This window comes from Rousettus aegyptiacus, unplaced genomic scaffold (genome assembly GCF_014176215.1).
Source record: "Rousettus aegyptiacus isolate mRouAeg1 unplaced genomic scaffold, mRouAeg1.p scaffold_m13_p_6, whole genome shotgun sequence".
NCBI classification, from domain to species: Eukaryota; Metazoa; Chordata; class Mammalia; order Chiroptera; family Pteropodidae; genus Rousettus; species Rousettus aegyptiacus.
Window position 1 is genome coordinate 46,110,681 of NW_023416309.1, and position 21,440 is coordinate 46,132,120.

General features: G+C 35.5%; 1 protein-coding gene across 6 annotated transcripts in view; it reads left to right on the forward strand.

Moving 5' to 3' along the window:
- Positions 1–21,440, forward strand: part of ADD3 (adducin 3) — a 111,862-nt gene that overhangs the window by 52,325 nt on the left and 38,097 nt on the right. The window contains exon 1 of one of the 6 annotated variants that reach the window (XM_016145697.2): positions 7,137–7,805. The exons of the other annotated variants lie outside the window; for them this stretch is intronic. The gene's annotated coding sequence lies outside the window, so the exon portion shown is untranslated. Of the gene's footprint in view, positions 1–7,136; positions 7,806–21,440 lie in introns of those variants that run through there. 6 annotated transcript variants of the gene reach the window in all.

Here is a 21,440-nt window from a genome sequence, read left to right on the forward strand (position 1 = left end):
ATCTTTCACACTGATTTCTCGATCCAATCTGTTATAACACAGTAATATAGTGTGCTAGGTAGTTGTTTAAGAAGCTGTCTCCCTTCTCCTCCCCCAACCCAGAAAGTTGTTATTAGCTTAAGATCAGGGATAATGTCTCATTCATTTCTTGCATTCTTTTCAATTATTGCACATAATGGGTGTTGAATGAATTGTTGCTAAAAGAATAAGTGAATTTAAGTGGGAAGTTGATTTGTTGATGATTGGCTTACCAACTTAGAATTTAAAGATAAAATTTTAAAATCTAAATCGAAGTAGATTAAAATCAATACAGCTATAGATTTGGCACAGAACAAGTTGTAATTCTTCAACTTCAGTAGTCCTTGGGAGTAGAAGGTATGATGCGATAAACTGAACTGCCTCTAAAATGCAAAGAAGAGATGTGTTCATAGTCTAGTCTTATTTTTGTGTTTGTTTTTATTCAGTTAAACATCCTATCATACTACCAGTTTGCCTGAGGAAATAGAAAGGTAGCAAATCTACCGACCATCAGAAGATACTTTCACTGAGGGCAGGTAGAATTGGAGGGGTTGAGGGATGGGGAGAAATTTTCTAAATCTGTCTCTTGCCCTGTCTTGGAAAAAGCTTATAGTAGTGTTTGGGGGCTCAAAGCTTTTAGTTTTAGGAGATGGGATGTGGTTCTTGCCATAGATAGGCAGCAAGTAGCTTAGAGCTTGATCTTGTAGAGATGTAGGATTGTTAGTCCTTAAGTCATGGGATTTGTCAGCTTGGCCACCTGCCTATCTTATTAGCAGTGTTTGAAGCTAAGTACTTGGACTTTTTTGGATGAAAATACTTAAATTTCCCAAGATTTAAAAATTTTTTATGGCTTTTTTTACTGAGCAGGTTATTTGAAATGTAAAACAGTTTTCCAACTAAAGAAATTTATCTCACATTTAGAAAGAGTAACAATTTAAAAATGCCTGCATAGTCATATACCCTTAGATGGAGCTGATCAAAGCAAAAGTAATATTTTTAGCAAGAAATTGCATGTGTCATGAATGCTTCGTATGCTATATGTCCATATTACATTTTATTTTTACTTGTTTTCAGTTCTGTTTTTAGACTTTTTCCCAAAGCAGAAATCATTTGTGAATCCAGGTTTTTTAATAGCAGATATATATTTACTCTTCACTTTTCACTCTGTGTGGGTTTTTTTTTCATGTAGTCTTCGTCTTCCTCTAAGAGGTAGTTAATAAAATGTGTTGTTTTTGGAAGTGTAATGCCATTTTAGAGCCACACACTGTTTTTGTAGTTCAAGTTTGGCAGCCTTCAAATACAATACAAGCTCACTGGTTTGGTTAATTTTTGTTTTAAATTGGATTGTGCCTGATCTTTAGACCTAACGATTTACTGAATTTCAACCCCAGCTTTATTAGGCTTAACTCGCTAATCATTGTAGGTTATGTTGTGTACATTTTTTTTTATCCAGAAAAAAACCTGTTCTAACACTAACCATATTTCACTAATTCCCAGCCTTGCCTTTTCTGTAATTATGGATTCCTCTTTAAATTCTGGATTACCTCTTTTAACAAATAACCATCTATCAAATATTAAGTAGGCAAGAGACGTTATTCATTTACCATCCAAAATATTTTTTGCCCATTTTTTATTTGAAATATAGTAGACAATTACAGTGTACAATTCAATGGTTTTTTTTTTTCAATTAGAGTTGGTATACAATACTATATTAGATCAGTTGTACAGCATAGTGATTAGCTTGTGCAGTACTAGGTCCCAAGGGGCCCTGCCCTCCTGTTGCTCACAGCATGTGTGAGGCCTAGACCAGTCATCAGACAATTGCGAGTCAGTGCATAACGAGTGCTGTGTTGGAGGTAAGCCAGAGGGCTGTGGGATTTGAGGCTTTAAACTTCAAGGTGGAGGCTTTCCTTCACAAATCCATCTTTGCAAGGGAGGCAAAACCAGAGTCTTCCTAAATGGGAGATTACGGAATGCAGCCAGAGGTGCCCGCAAACAAGGGTTGCATTTCACCGACTTGGCGAGGCCCTCAATATCTTCTGAAGCATGAACGTCGTGGTCAGCATTTTATCCTGGAGTTATCCATGTTGTATTATCACTTCCAAGAACAATTAGTTTGGAGGATGAAAGGCTTGAGAGAGAAAGAGCAATTCTTTAGCACTCCTGCAGTTCTGAGGCCATCTCTGACTTAGGTGTCATAACTCCAGGATGGCAGACTGTTCTGTGAAGATAATCCCTACATAGCTCACACATCTCTTATCACCTCAGCTTTGGTTTCTTTTGGGTTCAGGCATTTTTTTCTTCCCTAGAGTTTTGCTCCTTCAGCTTCATCTCTTGGACTGTTTGGTTGCCCCACAACTGTCTGAGTTTTCTTTAACCCAGAACCTCCTCACACTGTGTGTAAAATTGGCCTATTATAATAAAAATCACTCATGATGAAAAATCATTTCTATGCTTTTTATCTCTATTACTGCTAGTCGTATGACCTTATTTGCTTTGAATCTCAGTATTCTCATTTATAAAAGGAGCATAATAGTATTCTCTAGGGGTTGTTGTGGGTGGTACATGAGATAAGTATATAAAATACACACAGCAATCTGCATTATTCCAGTGGCACTTTAACTGCTTCGCAGCAGTCACTTCCCTGAGAACACAAAAGTTTATACACAGTTGATTTTTAATCTCTTTTTAATTTTATGCCTTTTAATATGCTGTAGGATCATCTCTCTGCCCCCCCCCTTTTTTGGGGGGGGCACTTTGCTTTCCTTTTTGGTAAGTGTTTTTTTTTTTGTTTTTTGTTTTGTTTTTTGTTTTGTTTTGTTGTTTGCTGTTTTGAGCATAACTGAATACCCATTACCCAGGCATATCCGTTCCTCAGACACTAATGGATAGTTTTTTCTGCGCTAGGCATTGGGATACGGAGGTGCTCCTGTTTGAGTAGGGGAGTCCCATGGGAACACTCAGCTGGTATGAGGCATTCTGGAATGCTGTTCTAAAAAGCATTATGGAGACACAGATGATGGGACTTTACATTTGTTCTGAGTATATCGGGAAAGTAGGTTAGATTTTAACTGGGCCTTGAATTCTCACTTGGTAGATAAAAGGAAGATCACACTAGGCAGCAGGAGCTGTTAATAGAAAAACAGGTGAAGACAAGGTGTTAGTAGTTAGTCACTGCAAAGTCAAAAGTCTGTGCTGCCCCCGCCCGCCCCCGCCCCCGCCCCCATACTCCAGTTTTGTCATAGTAGGAAGACAGAGAGAAAACAAGTAGCCCTTTCAGATATAAAAAACTGCTTGCCTTGGTAGTGAATAAAACGTTCTGCTTTATTTGCTTTTGCAATTATATTCTTTGCATATACAAAATAAGAAGCAAACATAAGGATAGCACAAAAGCTCAGAAGCAGTTTGTGAATGTACAGATTTTTTAACTGAGCCTCATACTGTCGATTTTTCCTCCACTTCCTTCCTGTGTTTCTGTCCTTTGATCACTTACTACATACCAGGCACTTTGCAGAGGTTATCTCTTTTAACCCATACAACTTTTTGAGTTAAGATTTTTCTTGTTGGTTTTTTTGTTTTGTTTTGTTTTGTCATTGTTGTTTTTACAGATGAGAACACCAAGAATCAAAGCAGTTTAAAAAAAAAATCTCGTTTATTGCATAGCCTGTAAGTGGGAGAGCCCTTGCTCGGAGCCAGCATTATCTCCTAAGCTTCAGTTCTCTTTATCCTAAAATGAAGTACAGAGCTGCTGCTGGAGAGTCTTAGACGAGGCCCAGCCAATAAATTACTGACCCTTTGGATGACTGGTACAAGCAGCCAAAACTTTCTGAGTCTTATTTCCTTCACCTCATAGGTAGAGTAATTGGAGTAGATAAGGCTACACTTCCTTTTAACTTGATTTCTTCTTAGGCTCTTCCATCTATTTGATCATTTTGTGCAAAAGTGTTAAGCGATGTAGCAGAGAATGTTCTGATTCTCAGGTTGCAACGTCTCGGCTATTTGGAATTGTTTTAAATTACTTTTAAAATCAAAATAGTGGTTACTTTTGGGGAAGTGGGAGAGGGGACTGCCTGAGAAGAGGCATGAGGGAACTTTCTGGGGTGAAGATTATGTTCTCTATCTTGATAGGAGTTTGGGTTATACAAGTGTACACTTACATTTCTGCATGTAGTTGTATGTAAATTTTACATTGAAAGAAAAAAGTAAATATTGAATTCTAGGTAATATGCATGCTGAAGAATTTGGGAGGAAATATATGGATGTCTGTAATTTACTTTAAAATGCACCAAAAATAAGATATATTATGGGTGGATAGATGGATGGATAGATGAAGAGATATGTAATAAAATAAGCATAGAATCTAGGTAGTGCTTTTGTGTTTCTCACTATAAAATTCTTTTTTCAAATTTGCTATATATTGGAAGTTTTTAGTAATAAAGTCATTATATATATATATAGTTAATATTATTATAATAAATTGTTGGAGGGAAATCGCTTTTAAAATGAGTTGACATAATGTCAACAGCCTCCTTACTTGAAGGTCTTTGTTAGTACCACCCCAGATTATCATGAGTTTAAGCAACCTGATTTAAACAGCTCAGAGAGACTTTTTCTTTCTTTAGACAACCTTGTAGGTTGGGAGGTTCCTTCCCTTAGTTATTTTAAGCTAAGTCTGAATGTCCCACAGAACTGCATTGCCAAGCAGAGCTCATCCCTGCGGCTATCTGAGTCACTAATAGTTATATTTCTAGAAGTTAGTGTTACCATCAGCCAAAGATTAAACTTTTCCTCTCCTTCCCCATCCCACCCGAGATATACCTTTGATCAGATGATGTCAAGGAAATAGCACTTTTTTTTTTGGTTTTGTACTTTGTTTTCAGTCTATCACATGTTTGAGATGCCTTGTATTTCTTTATACCTGGTGCTTTCACAGTGCTTTAGTTGGAGACAACTTCTGATTGTGCTGGTTTGAGTTCTGGCACTTGAGAGCATCTTCATTCTGAAGCTTATGAAATGTCACTCATGTATTTGGAGCCAAGAGTTTACCTTTTCCTTCATTGATTAAACCACAGCTAATGGTGCCCAAAATGAGTGTCTGATCCAACTGTGTTAGCGACCGTAAGGTCATTAGGAGTGCATGAACTCTTCTGCAGCAAAAGGGGAGAACAGTGAATGCAGTCATGGGGATACTTATATTAAAAACCAGTAAGACAGCTAAAATATGTTTTGAATTGTTTTCTAAAAATGTCACCTTTCTCTTTTCTCTAACTTTCATAACAATAATTAATCACAAGTCATTTTACATACTGAAAACAAGTGATTTTACATACTATGTTTGAAAATATAACAAAATGACATTTTACAAGACTTAAATGAAACAAATATTTGATTTGTTGGAGTTGGAGGGCAGGAAGAGAGGGACATAGAATACTTCTTGAGTTACACATGATCCCATACTATATAGTTTGTTAAGCCTCTAGCACTCAGTAAAGAGTATTTTTATTTAAAATCCACAAAACCGATGGAGAGAGGGAAGGAAAAATTTGATTGCTTAAGAGTTACTCTAGAAGATTGGATCTGTAAATTTACATGAATTCTTGAAACAGACAGGTGTATGTGAGTGCCAAATAATGTCAAAACTAACCAAGAGAAACTTGCTTTTCTGCATGACTGTGGTGAAAGCATTGGTTCCCAACAACTTTCACATTTATAAGGATTTTTTTTAAAAGACTAACTACATATTGGGCAAGCAGCTATGTAGTCCAAGTACTGACCGGATTTAACATACTGGGGGCATGTGGATTCCTAAGAATGTCACACCTTGTCTATGCCAATAAATCCGTGTCTATTCTTGATACCGAATCTGATGTCATTGGCTGATTTTCCTCTTTATTGGCAGGATGATATTCAGAAGGGAGAATATTTTTTCATGTATTTTGCTCTTTCTGTGATTGAGGTGTTTCTATGTTTCGTTTGGTTTGCTTTTCTTTTTTTAAGCTATGAAATAGTACTGGAAAGACCCAAGAAAACTAGATCTGGATTTCATTTTGTCTCTTCAACTCTGTGTGATCTTGTGCACATTCCTGACATGTTACAAACAGCTTGTGTCTCCGAATGTGCAGTATCAGTTTTCAGTGGTGAAAGCCCCTAAAGGAAACAGACTGATTCTTCCATGCACAAACAGCTGGGCAGTTGTGGATGGAATTAATTGCTGATATATATTGCTGTGTTTTTCTTCTCTTGTCATTTCCTTTGCAGCTGCAAAAGTGAAGTTTGACTTGAAAACAGACATTTCCAGCAGTGCAAATCCAAAAAAATAGCAAGATGAGATTCTTCAAATGCAATACCTAACTGATACCTTTGATGAGATAGTGAAGAGCAAATAGATGATTTTTAATTACCTATATGGTTGACAAATAATTAAAGTAGGCACTTGGACATATGAAAGGAGTATTTTAGAATGGGTTGCTTTATCTCATGGCAAAAGTGACCTCACAATTCAACAAAAGGCTAGATCAGCCAGCACCCCTCCTCTAGGATCCTGAAAGAGGCTCATTCTAGGCCATCTCTCAGAATATCAAAATGATCAGTACTCCTGACTGATTTGTTGTTCCAGTGTGAGGGAGTCGCAGTTGGTGAGGGTAATGTGATAACATGTATCATTAAAAATAATATTTTCCAGTTTTTCCTCCAACATCTTTTTTATTATTCATTTTCAATTCTATATGAATTACTACAATAGCTTATTTTCTTACATACTTGGCTATTTTACCAAGAAGTCTATTTTTTATTTCATGAGTTTATAGACATTCAATTAAAAGTAACTGTTGGTTGTGTCTCTGAATGTGCATATTCAGAAAGTAGTATTAATTAAAATCACTTTGCACAATAATCAGATATTTGGTAGCAGTTTCAATAACTGACAAATTATTTTAGACACTTAAAGATTCTTAGTATGTGTACATTCTACTGAATATCTTATTTGGAAATAAATCCAATATTTTTTTAAATCAAAACTTTTATGAAATTACTTTTAAAGATGGGTGATTATAAAATTTTATATAGTATGCATATTAGTGATTCCCATCAAAATAATATTCATTTCAATATCTTACTAAAACAAGTCCATAAATCAAATTCCATATCTTTAAAGGCAACTCTTGCTAGTTAGTCGGTAAGAAAATGCTTTTATTCTTTTCCATGTTGCCAAGTGAACTAGAGCACTAGTAGAGAAGGGTAGGTAATGCTTATGTTGACGTTGAAGTCCCCTTTTTTGACCAGATAGGCTAAAGTGAAGTTGTAGAGTGAGCAATGTGGCTGATACATTGAGATATGTAGAAGCTGCTGTTGCTAAACTTAGAAGTTGGTATACTTGAACTTCCTTTATAGTAGTCCACTCCCACCTAACATTCTGTTCTGTTGTGATCTACCTTTCATTTTATCTTTACTTTCTTCAGGAAAAAGAAATGAGGCTGTATTTCATTTCATGGCAGGAAAGCTGAACTGCAAACATGAACTTTTCCTCCATTTCTTTAAGGAGGATTAACCAAGTAATTTCGACTCCGAGGCCCTGAGAAATGTTGTGGCAATATTAATGTGCAGTTTGCTCTCACTGAAGTCTGCCTGGGTGTGTTGTTTCCCCCAGAGTGGGCTCCACCCTTGCTCTAACCACACAGAGTGTGGATATCTCACTGTTTAAAACAAAGTTCATTTTTAGGGCAGCGTTGCATCAGAATTGCCACACAAAAACCAGCTTAAGAAATGTACAGCAGCTTCAATTTTTTTTTGTAAGTAATGGTTGGTCTATTGTAATACTGATAGTACACAGCTTAGAGGGAAGCAGAGATAAAATAGATGGTTAATTTTGTGCCAGCAGCTAATAACGTGCAATGTTCTTTGGGAGGAGCTTGTGGCTTTATCACTCAACTAAATATTTTCCTGTTAGTTCACTTGTCTTTTCTTTTTTCCTTAAGATGTTTACTGGATTGTCGTCGTTCTTGTTTGGGGAATGACTGACTATTTAAGGAAGATACTGGTAGTCTCCTAAATGTGCTAACTATTTAACATAAAAATGCTTGAAGTAATGTTTTGTGCTGAATGTATTGGTCCCATTAATAGCATAAGCTGGCAATACCATGTTCCAAGACATCATGGCATGAACTTTGTGTGTAAGAGTGGGTTCATTGAATTAAAAAAAAAAAAAGGCAGCATCTGAAGAGCCTTTATTTCTGTAATAATGATGCTTTGTCCTGTTGCTGTCGGGTATTTGTCGGAAGAGTTAGGGAAGGCTGCAGCCCAAAGTTCTGTTCCCTGCCTTGTCTGTGCCTCTGTGTTCTTTCTAAAATTTGTGACGTGAACAGCAAGTTGAACTATAGGAGAATTGTTGTTATTCAATGAGGTCCGTTTTCAATTTTTTCTTTGCAAATGGAGTCTGACTTTTTTTCCCCTCACGTATTGGGGTTCTGTTTATAGCTGGGTTTAAATGCCTTTGAAGTGTTTGATTATGCACTGACCAAAGTGGGCCTGTTGAGAGAGAGGCTATGCTTTGTGGTGTCTGAACTGTTTTCTTCCTCTGTGCGTGTTCATTGTGTTCTCTTGTGGGGTAGACACACCCATTCAGTGCAAGCAAGTTGAACCACTAGCCTCAGTTGAAATCAAAGCTGAATGTTGAAACGGGTAGATTTCTGTAAAGCTCGCAGGGGTGACATTGTGTCATCCTTTTTGGATTTAGACTTCCTAGCATTTCTCTACTTCATCTTCCTCTTTGTAACTTGGTACTAATTGTGTTTAGCTATTTTCTAACGTCATAAGGATGTAAGAATAAAGTCAACTCGTTGTGTCATAGAAAAAAGCACTAACCCTGGAATCAAAAAGGCTATTTCTTTAGACACTAGTTTCTTCACCTGTAAAACCAGGGATTTGGATTGGCTCTCTAAGATCTATTCCAGTTTAGAATACCCTAATTCTCTTTGTAAAGATACATGCCTATTCCAGAAATGCTAAAAGGTATGTATTGGAATTGAAAAGAAATGTTTAGTTATTAACCCAGAATCCTTCTTATAAATGACATGAGATCTAAAGCTTTGCTTTAAGTAAATTATATCAGAAATTTTGAAAATTTACTTTTTAGTATCTGGGTCAATAGAATTAACTATATAAATCGTCTAACAAAATAATTTTCAAATTGAAACGAGGTGAACTTCTTGTCACAAGCATTGTGTAAACATTTTATTAATGATTTTCTATACAATTATTAGTTGTGTAGCTTTGGGTAAGTGGTTTTCAAATTTTTTTTGTAGTATGTTTTGCATCATGACCCAATATATACACCACATACACACCACTTAATCTCTGAAATAAATTTCTCTTACAGCACAGAAAACACTTAACTGTTTATGTTCTATTTCATATTTTTTAAAATGTTAGTTTCAATCCACAGAGCCAGGTGATCGCTACTGTCCCTTTGAACTCTAGAAAAATGCAGTTACTCTTTAGACTTTTAAAATTGCTCTGGAGCAAAGTGTGCCAGCCAGTTTGCTATTAAATGTTGGAATTAGAAGATTTTCTAAATAGCTTTTATTTGGAACTTTTGTAGAAAGTCAATAGTTAAGATCTCCAGTAATACTCTATCTTATTGTTTCTTATAATAATTATATAACATAAAGAAAATAGAGTGAATTTTTTTCACCAGGCCCTAATAACTGCCCCCAAGTCCCCTTCTGTTTACTCCAGTGTGCCATATAAATGTTATTTATGGAGATTATTATATTGAAAACTAAGATATGTACCCTGACATGAAAAGTTTGGGAAGTCTTTTCTAGAGAATTAGATGTAGAGTATCAAATTACCATTGATAGACCCCCAACATTTTCCTCCTTACCAGAGTTTTCCCAGGGCTCTACGGAAGTTCTCTTCTCTCATTTAATGGACTCATAAAAAGTATTAATTTTATAACTTAAAAAGATATAAATGATTAAAAAGACAAAACAATACAAAGGGCATATGACAGAATGTCTCTTTCCTACTCTAATCCCTGAGCCCTACTTTCGGGGGGTGGGGAGAAGGGCATGTTCTTCTTTATTTTTCCAGAAAATTTCTATGAATATGAGTGGACATCTTTTTTTAAAATCCAGATAAAATTGTGGTATGCATAACATGTATCTACCTCATTCTTTTTAATGACTGTATAGTACTTCAATGTGTGGATGGATGTACTATCGTTTATTCATACATCTTTTGATAGATATCTGGATTATTTCCAAGTCGTTCCTTTCTCCCCAATCAGATAGACTTACACTATCAGTTTTCTCTCTTACCTCCATTTTGGGACAGAACCCAGAACCCAGGTGCTGCAGGAAAGGGGTGATAATGCTGTGTAGAAATGGAGAAACCCCTCACCAGTTTCTCCACCTGTGGCTAGAACACCAAAGGTAGGCAGGCCCCTAATGTCCCAGCCATTCACGTGTGGGTAAGGACGGCCCTGGAAGTTGTTTTTCAGCAGCAGATTCATGAATTAACTGTTGGATTCAAAGTCAAGTAATTTGAGCGTGAGATTGTGGGCAGATCACCTGACCTTGCTCCTCAGTTTTGCCATCTATAAAATGAGAGTTTGGAATGGATGAGTTTCAATGTCCCTTCCAACTGTATATTTACCTGGCCTTTTTGTTGGATATCAATTTAAACTATATAGCTCAAATGATACTAAGTCTCTGTTATTTAAGTTAAAAACATCTTTTGTATATATTGTGTGGTCTGTAATTTATTTAACCTGCCATATGGCCTAAGCTATTTGAAAGCTTAAGGATGTAAAATGGAGAAGTCGAATGTTATACTATATTTTACATAAACTCTCCTTTTTAAAATGTCAGTTTCAAAAGCATAAAACCCATTCCAGAAGTAAAAGCAAATCCTTTTATCAAGCTCGAATACTTGAAGAGAAGATTTTGAGTGAGGTGATGTTTGTTTTTTAAATGGATCCTTGTAATTTTCAATGAATCTAACCATTCAGAGCTAATCCTAAGGGCTTTGAAACTTGGCTTCAGTCCTCGTGTTTAAATTGTTTTCACATTCTAGCCCTCTAATCCATCTCCTTGTTTCACTGAATGCTAAAATTGATACCGCTTGACACAGCTAGTTTTCTGTTTTGGTGCTAAGGAAGCAGCTTTAAAGGCGAACTATGCACTATCTTCCTGCCAGCAAAGTTATCAAGTTACACAGCAAAGTTATGAAGTAATAGGAATTTTTTGCTGCATCACACATAAGTTGTTTAGCATTGCCTGTTTCACAATTTTATTCATATAATTCTGTCAAGTGACAGCTGTCCTGAAAGCAAAATGGTATAGGACTTTATCATTTTATTTGTATAATTACAACAGGAAGATAAAAAGACATTTTCTTGGCCTAGAGGTAGGGGAGTCTGTGTTTATTTTTGTGCTGGTTACCTTAGCTTCTTGGCAGAAGATTTGACATACTGTGAATAAGTATACTTCTCTAAAACCTGAGATATTATTTATTATCCAAGTAATGCTAGATAATTATACTATTGGTATTCCATGTTAATTTTCATATCAATCATGTGACATGTGGTTCAGTTTAGCAAAATGTATTGAGGACCTTCTAGGAGCCATGCACTGCATTGAATGGTGGGAGTACCTAGATGACAGAGACAGTCCCACTAGCGTCTATAAAAGGACAACCGTTTCTCTTTCTTCCATTGTTGGAGTTTTCTAATACATCCATTGGCAAGTGGGAACTGAGCAGCAAAAATTCTTCAAATTCGAGTCTGTGAAAATAGATGAAAACAAAATATATTTTCAGTATTTAAAAAGGGTGTCTTCTTGCCTTGTTAGGGCACACTCCCCTGTATGTGGATCTGCTAGTGACATTAGTTTCTCACTGATAAATTCTAAACGAAATAAAGTTGTGATGCTTGGACTAACTGACCCTCAGTTTTGGCCTACTAAAATGTACTTGAGATATAAAAACCTGTTGCATTGGTTGTACCTCAGATATTATAATGACTTAAACAATTGCTTGTGTAAAATTAACCTTGAAAACGGTCGCACTATGTCTTGATGACACATCCCGATATCATTTTTGTCAAGTTACTCCATCCATTGTGGTATTTACAACTAAGGAAGTTCTCTATAGTTAGAAATATACAGGATACTGCTGTCTACAGGATGTTGAACAAACTTTATCTAAAACATTTTAAATCATTTTAGAAAAACAGTCCTAGATAGCAAAGTCAGTCAAATAGATTGTAGTTTGAGCTGAAGCAGAAAGCCATTTTAAACGAGAGAGAGAAGGAAAAGTCTCATCATTGCTCTGGTCTGTTATGCAATCCCAGAAGGGACTGCTGTTTCTCCTTAGGAGCCCAGATTTTGGCTTGGGTCCTGTGACACACAGTGGGAATTCACTTCCTATCAGGAAACGCTGTTTTTCAATGTATTATCTTGTTGAGACAACCACAGTGAACAATAGGCTATTAATGTATTAGAACAACAAGTGTCATAACTAAGCCAATATTTGCTTTGTTTTGAGTGTTATCCTAAAAAAAAAAAAAAAGAAAAAAGAAAAGAAAAAGAAAAAAAACTTTGGCCAGGCTTCAGAATACATTTGTACATTTGACCATCAGTAACTGCTGAACATAAAAGCCATGACAGTTAAAAAGAACAAAGAAGAAAAAGTGCTTTACTAATAGTGATGAACTTCTGCAGGTTTAACTCTATTTACTTCCTGTCCATAGAGAGACAAGAATAAAATAAATAATTTCAAATACATCTTTCGGGCATGAAAAAAATGTCCTTTTAAAAGTCTATTTTGACTTTTGGAAACCATAGAAAAAATCTGGTATAAAAAAAAAAAAGCCTCTAACTCAAGTTCTCTTACAAAATATCAGACCCTCTTATAAACTGTATTACATTCAGTTTTGGATATTATTTAAAATAATTTGACAATACTGCTTATTTGGGGGCTGACAGGTTTTTTTAAAGCTATTATTTGCATAATGATTAGGAAGAAGAAAACTCCAGGGGGTGATCAATTAATATATCAAGTCACTAGTATAATTATGTGATAAGAGTACAGTAAAATATCAGAGCCAGAAGGTAAACCTCAAGGTTGTCTGGTCAAACCACCTCATTTTATACATGAAGGACTGCAGACCTTACCTGTTCACTAAAATCTTTTTTTACTATCTTAATCCAAAATTCTGTTTGTTAGCAATCCTCCAAAAACTCTTAGAAATCTTATATTTATCTTTTATTTGGAATTTGTCATAAACTGGTTTTTACTGTCAGTTATGTTTCCATGTGGTCATGTTTTAGTTCTCTTTTTGATTAAACTGGAAACTTTAAGTGCAGGATGTAGAGCTATGCCTTATATCAATTTTTATCTTTTTCCTTACAATTGATTTAGTGTTTGCTGATTGATTCGATCAGTGGGTTTTTTTTTTTGTAATTATTTTAAGATGATGTTTTTGTAGCATTATTTGTGCCTAGTCACAAAACACAGTAAGAAGTATAGATAATTTTTTTTGCTGTTTCTATACCTGCATACTTTCTTGTGATTCTTTTCAGCCAGCTTAAGATATTTTACATGCAGGTCACAATATTTATTACCTCAACCATTTTGGATACCAGACCATTCTGATCCAAGCATGATTAGCCCAGTTTTCAAGGGTTGCTCTAGATTTTCTGCCCTAGTTTACTCTAAGACAAGTAGAGAATGGGATATTATGAGTCAATAGCCCTACTCACTTCACTCAGTTTAATAAACCCTTACTGAGTAACTTTAAGTGCACAGTAAAGAAAGGAAAAAGGTATTGGCTCAGTTACTGGGGCAGACAGACATATACTCAAATAATTTAAACGCAACACAGACTATGACAGTGCTTCGGGTACCCTTAAGGGGGTGGGGGGGGGGGAGGCTAATTCTGATGGCGTTTAGGGAAGCCATAATGGAAGTAGATGGCTTTTGAGTTAAGACCTCCGAGTGTAGATTAAAATTTGGATGGATGAAAATGAGTGGGGAAACCATTTCAAGCATGTGAGAAATAGGTGAACAGGGCACAGTCAGGGAAATGGCTTTTGTTTGGAAGAGTCAACATTTTACTCTAAGTCTGCGGGGGGTAAACGTAAAGCCTTTTCTGTTCTATTTTCAGAGCCTGAATTTTAGAAAACCCCAGGCTGATTCCTAAGTATTTTTTTAAAATAAGATGGAACTCCAGAATTCTTTTTCTTTTCCCTTGAGGGAAGGACTAAGAATATAGTGTTGTGGTAAATTATGGCAGGTAGCTTTGTATTTCTCAGTTGTAACCATGGGCCCCAAGAGTTGTAGTATCCATACTACCTTTTAGTTGTTTAAAATAACACTTTCCACTATTTTACAGCTCTAGAGAGCCCTTCCTTGACAATAAAGATCAAAAGTAGACACAAAATATTTACCAAACTTTGGAGAGCTACTTAAGTTACTAAGCTCTATGAAGATTGCTTTTTATTTGACAATAAAGTATTTGAGGTAGGCTTTAAGTCTAGCTAAATAAGCACTGTAGAACTAAGCTGCGAGTCTAGTCTTTGTGAGCCTCAGAAAAACAAGAATCCTATTCCAAGCCTGAATTTAAAATATAGTAAGCAATTTAATTGGACCCTTCAGGCATGTGTGAATGGGCACAACAAGCTGAGTCATATAGTTTACTTTTTCTAGTGAATTACCATGAAAGCTTGAAAGAGAAGCATTCTCATTGTTTAAAGATGGTATAAATGGGCCTAAATTCTAATGAAAAACACATTTTAAACATCTTTTTTGAGTGTTGTTAACACTGAATGCATATCTACAAACCGCTTAAAATCAAGAAATTGGAGCTTGAGGCATTGGGTAAGTTTTCTTTTTCAGAAGAGTTAAAATTATATTTAATGTACAATAGCTTTCGAAATTAATTCATTGCCAAAACTTTTAGTTAAAGGAATTTTTAAAATGCAGTTCATGTTTTAAATCTTTTCTTACAGTGACAGATTGTATCTACATTCTATGTATCATATTTGAGACCAGTTTTTTCATTTATAGAAATGACAGGCTAGGACTAGGTGTAGTAATATCTTATATCCTATTAAGCTCTTTTAAATTCTAACGATGCTATTCTTCTTTTGTTTGTGATTAGGTAATATTAGGGAAGGTAGTATTTTTTCCCCCTTGGAAAAGAGTTGTTACCTGAATTTATAAATGTTTCTCTGTTATCTTTACAAAGATATTCTTCATCCTTACATTTCTGTTGTTTTTGATAAACTTTTCTCCATCAATTAGATGATAGATTAGTTAAATATTTTCTCTTTTTTCCCTGAATTTGACATTAGACTTTTTAGATCTTCTTTCAGATTTTCTCCTTTTTTCACACTTAATACCTCTGGGTATTAAGACTTGAGTTTTCAGCTATGGTTTAGAGACACGAGTTGTTGACTATCTTCCCATCATCTCCAGTCTCCTCACTGTTTCTTCATGTCAAAAAAGAATCTCAGTCTCTTTTCTCTTATGTGAGTGAATTGTCATAAAATATCAAAATTTATGCACACATTTTTAAGATTCTTATTCATATCAACTAGGCTTTTTAAGGCTAAATCTTACAGCAGGTCAGAGTTTAGACATCTTTATACAAATCAACAAACCTATATGGCAATAAATGTCCAACAGTTCTAGATGAAATAATGGGACATATATAATCTAGATATTAGAATCCAGAGGGCTCCCCCACCCTATCTCTTTCTAAAGTTCACAATTATAGTTTAGATTACACTTTGTGGAAGATTAAATCTGATGAATGACCAAGGGATTTTTACTTATTTATTACTGATTTAATCAAATTCCCAAGTGTCAAACCCATACTTGGTGCTTTTATGTTTAGGTAAATGTCAATGTTAAGAAAATTCAATCTATGAAAATATGTATTTTGCCAAAGAGTTCACATTGGAGGTAGGGACTTAGATTCGGGGGTAGGGTAGGGTAGGAGTTGGAAACATTTACCAAAGGATTTTAACAAGTATAAATTTGAAATGACTTAATTTTAAAACATCATTGGGGATTAGGGGTGAGGATGGGGTAGTGGAAGGTAGAAATATAATTTAGTACAGTGGTTAAGAGCACAGATTCTGGACCCAGTCTACTTGAATTTATATCAGTTCCACACATACTCTTGTGTGACATTGGACAAGTAACTTCTGTGATGTTTCTTTGTCTATAAAATGGGTATGATAATAGCACTTACCTTTCTAGGGTTATTATGAAGATTAAATGAGTTAAAATAGGCTACATTCTTAAAACATTAGACAATAGTAGGCTCAGGGAAATGTTGACTACTTCACTGACTATGACCCCACTCTCCACATAAAAACACATTTTCACCAAAACTTCTATTTTTAAAAATTCCAATGTAATATGCGTGATGAAAAAACACACAAGCTAAATTACTAAGATGGATGGTGTCAGTAATGGAGTGCTGAACAATCCAGGCAGACTCTTGAGGACAGGGCAGAGCCCTAGCAGCAGGCAGTAGAAAAGAGCCCCAGGTATGTGGACAATCGGTATGAATGAGGTTTGACAGTGTCGAACCCTGGCATGTAGGTACAGGGTATTTTGGCAAAGGCTGGTAATTGGTCGAAGTCTAGATGGGGCATCAATACCAGGGAAGCCTGTGTCCTACTCTGAGCTGAGATGGGAGCCATCAGGTGACCTCAGGGAAGAGAAGGGTATAAAACTGAGACCTGGGAAATAGGGTTTAGGCATAGTAAAGTATTTGGTGTTACCCGATTAAGAAACAAGAAAGGAATTTAGGTTGCTTTAGAGCGAGTGGAAGGACTGAGAGATCAACAGAGTTTGGTTATTAAGAATCAGATAAAAGTATTGCTCAAGTGAAAGTCAAACGTCAGAGTAGGAACAGTAGTAGCAAAGACTTATTTAATGCTGAGCAGCTAAACTAGTTTCTTGTGGTTTCTCATACGTGTAGGGACCCAGAGCCTGGCATGAATCTTTAGGTTGGGTTCAGTGGTCCTTAACATGGGGAAAAGGGCAGAAATGCAGCATTTTTGTACACATGGGAAGAAACATACTAACCTGAACAAGTAGTCCACCTTTGTTTAAATGAAATTAAATACTGCCAGACTGTAATATCTTATAATTCGATGACTGCTTTAACATTGTTTCTGCTATAGTGGAAGCAGTTAGAGCACCCTGCATCTTTAATTTCTGGTTGGCATTCATCATTAATCTTCATGGAGTTTTACAAAGAAATTTCATTCAGAATCTGCTGTAACAAGAGCATTCATATCTTCTTGCTAAAGACTTTCATAGAAACATTGTTTCTCTGTCTATCATTATAGTTTGCAGAAGTCATGCCATTGGGGAAAACATCTCTGTTGCATTGTCATTACTTATTTCAAATGTTCAGGTTGCTATTTTCACTTCTGTTACTGCTGAAGAGCTGACTTTCATTCAGCAAAGATGTGCTATCTAATCCACATTGTTGTGATGGTAAAACGCCTCCTAAAATAGATATTATTAGGATGGAAATTCCATTGGAACAGTATGCGTATTAGTTTCCTGGGCTAACCATAGCAAAGTAACGATAACAAAGTAAACAGTACTACAAAGTAACAGTGTGTGTATTAGTTTCCTAAGTCTACCATAATAAAGTACCACAAAAAGAGTGGCTAAAAGCAACAGTTCTTGAGGCCAGAAGTCCAAGTTCAGGGTATCAATTGCTAGCTTCTGGTAGTTGCCAGCAATCCTTGGTGTTCTTAGGTTTGCAGCTGCATCAGTTCAGTCTTGGCCTCCATCATCAAATGGCTTTTTCCACTGTTCGTCTCCTCTGTGTCTCTGTGTCCACATCTCTCACTTTTCTCTTGTGAAGACACTAGTCATTGGATTTAGGGCCTGTCCTAATCCAGTGTGACCTCATTTAGGTTCCACAGTGCAGCGATTAGCACGTCTGCTTACAGTATGACCGCATGTTATTTTGATTGCAAATTAAAACCCTATTTTCAAATAGCATTACATTCTCAGGTAGTGACATGAATTTTAGGAGACACTATTCAACCCAATACAGTATGTAATATTGAACTTTAGATCTATAGATGATTCATTTGAAAAAGCTAGTTTCACAAAAATACGATTTTTTTTTTTTTTTTTTTTACAAAACAAATTTCTGAGGTTGATAAATATCTCTTTTCATGGACTTCCACTTAGAACTATTATTAGATTTCTGAAATGACAGGTTATAATCAACTCTTTTTTAAAGTAATTTTCAAGTAGTATTACCTGTGCTTAAGAAGTCGCCTTTGCATGGCTCAGTATCAGACGTTCATTGTGCGTGGGGGAGTGTGAGGGGGAACAGACGAGGTTGTGATGATCTTGAAATCCTCCTTCTTAGCTAAAATCCGGAAGTATGAACTCTTGCAAATCAGACTGCTTCAAGTCATAGCCCTAAAAGCCGAAACTCTTTAGCTGGAATACCTGAAATAGGAGATCAGAATAAACGTATGAGACTCACTCGTACCCTGTGTTCGATATTTTATATAAATATTTTCCTTCAGTTTTTAAAATAAGGAACTTTGCCTCATATTTTTTGTGCCCCCTCAGCCTCCCTCCTGTCCCTTACTGGTCACAATGACCACATTAGGATGGGCCATTAGAAGTATTGTCCACAGCGACAAATCATTTTTTCAGGCAAGCCTTTTGAGTGAATGTTTGATTTTATAAAACTCATTTTTAATAATGAGCTTCGTAGGGTTGTTTGCATTTCTTCAGAGTGAGGAGCTAGAATGTCTTGAGTTCAAAAGTTTTGAGAAATAGGTAGATGTAAGATTGAAATTTCAGGGAGTTAAGTTTCCTGTATTACTTCTATTCTGATACTCACTTTGGAAAGTTTCCTGAGGATTCTAGAGATGCAGTAATAGATAAGAGTGAACTTGGCCTCAAACATTGTCCTCAGTAAATGTCAAAAGCAAGGGCTTTAAATGTTCAAACTCAGTGCTGCATAAATAATTAAGTAGACTTTAGTTCATGAAGTATGTGAGAGTTGATGCTTTTTTAAAAAAAAAAAAAAAAAAAAAAAAAAGCTTTTTGCCCAGAAGGATTCCATACCAAACAAACGGTAAAGCCAAAGATTTAAAGTGTCTCCAGAAATGGAGAGCAATGAATCTTTCTTTAAAATTCATAATCTCCAGTGATTCCACTCTTTAAGACCTGTCATTTATCATGAGCTGTCAAGTTCTGGATAGTTTCCTGGATCTCAACTTTTAAAATTTCACTAATACCAGGGGACTTAATAATAGAAATTAAATGTCTGAGAGGCACATTCAAGTAATCAATCCACTTGTCTCTGTCAGCTTTGTCTTAGGGAAAAAAAAAAAAAAAAACTTTTGTTTTTTTCCCAACCATTTTCAAAAATTCCATGTTGAAGACAAATTATGACAGAATTTATACAGAGCATTCATCATATTTTGAAGAAAGAGGGGTTAAGGCACTGAGGCCGTGTGTTTGTGTGTTTGAGGCCGTGTGTTTTTGGATTCTGAAAGCTTCTTGAGGAATTGCCTCCCTATGGTTGATTGTTTTTACTCATCATTTTACAAGACTTTATGTTTGTTTATGTAAAAATCAGTTTCATGTTTGCTTTTCCAAATGATTCATGTTGGGAACAATTTGAGCTAAGTCTAGATAATGATTGAGTTTAGACTAAAAAATACACTTCCTCTGAACTTTGTACCCGTTTTCAAGTTTGTAACTCTGTCCCTTGCATGGCCGTTATATTAGTAAATTTATAATGAAAGTTTTCTTTCAAGTTACCAGTGAGTGTTATTTCCACCCCTGCCAGTGTCTAAGCACGTAACTGCATCTCTTCTCCCCAACCCCTACTCTTCAAATACAGAAGTCCAGCTCACTGTTCCTTGCAACAGGTGATGTTGATCAATAAAATATTCTTCATCGATTATTGGTACACTAATGAGAAAGAGGTTAGATTTATTAGCTTCGTCCAGCAGTGCATACCTTTAGTCTTTGGATCACCCTGCTGAATGCTGACCCAGCAAGCACCTACTGTTGAAATTTTTTACTTTTTGCTCTGCACTTAAATTTCAAACAATATATATTTAATGATTGCATCCAACTACTATTATATTCCAATTGTACAAGCATAGGATGCATTTTTTATGTTTGCTAAAAAAAAGTTTATCTTAATGGGCAGTATTTTTATTTATAAAACTTGGAAACTGAAATACTGTCATAGTTGTGCCTTGCAACAGACAGGGGTTTTTGTGTTTGTTTTTTGTTTGTTTGTTTGTTTGTTTTTAATGAATGTAGAGCCAGCTATCGACTTCCATTAAGTATAGGACACTTAGTAACATAATAGGTTGTTGCTACTGTTATTAGTTTATTTTGTTATTGTTTTTATTGTTCATATTTTTCCTTGACTTTAAATTGGATTTTTAACTAAGGCTCAGATTAACAGTATCTTCTACTAATCAACTAGTAGATTTGTTGTTTCCCAGATTTTTAAATTGAAGCTTAGAATTTATATTTTATACTTTTATTTTAAAGATATGCTTAACAGAAGTCATTTCAAAAGAAAAACAACAACAACAAAAAGGATTCAGAAATTTAAGAATGATTTAGAGCAATCTTAAAGATTTTGGCAATAGGTCAGAGTGAGTTAAGTTTCTACATTTATACCACCAGTCTGATAGCCATACAAGGCTTTTTAATTTTACCTCTTTGAGAATATGTACCATTTCTATTTTGGTGCTGAATTTTATGATCCTATATTTCTAAGCACCACAATAAAGAAGGGCCATAATCATGGATGTAATAGCTATATACACTTCTAGGAAATGACAGTCCTTTAAGTCATGCCATCTTTTTTTTTTTTTTTTCAGTCAGATCTGTGACCATGAATAATTTCTAATTTGGTGAAGAATATTTGGTATCTGAGGCAAATTATTAAACCTCAGTTTCCTTATCAATGAAGAGGGGATGCTGCCAACATAATCTTTTTCTGAAGGTTGATTTGTTTCATTATAAATAAAGGTCCTCAACTCTTTCAAAATGACGTTAAATTAACAAGATTTAGTGTTATCCAGGGCGCAATCAACATAATTTTGATAACCTCGAATGAAGACATAGTAGTCATCTCTTAGGTTATTACCCATGTGGTGGTCTTTTTGTATGGATTTGAGGCAGTTTGAGAGCCCTTACCCTGCATGTAGTTCCTTTTTGGATCTCAAAATTGTGTGGAATGTTCCATGGTATTTTATGATATCATTCGTACTTGCCTACCTCATTAATTTTCTTGGTCTGCCCATCTCCTAGTACTCTTTGCCCTTATGCATCTTACTTATTCAGCTTGCTAAGTACTGATGGAAAAAAAGACCAATTGTATA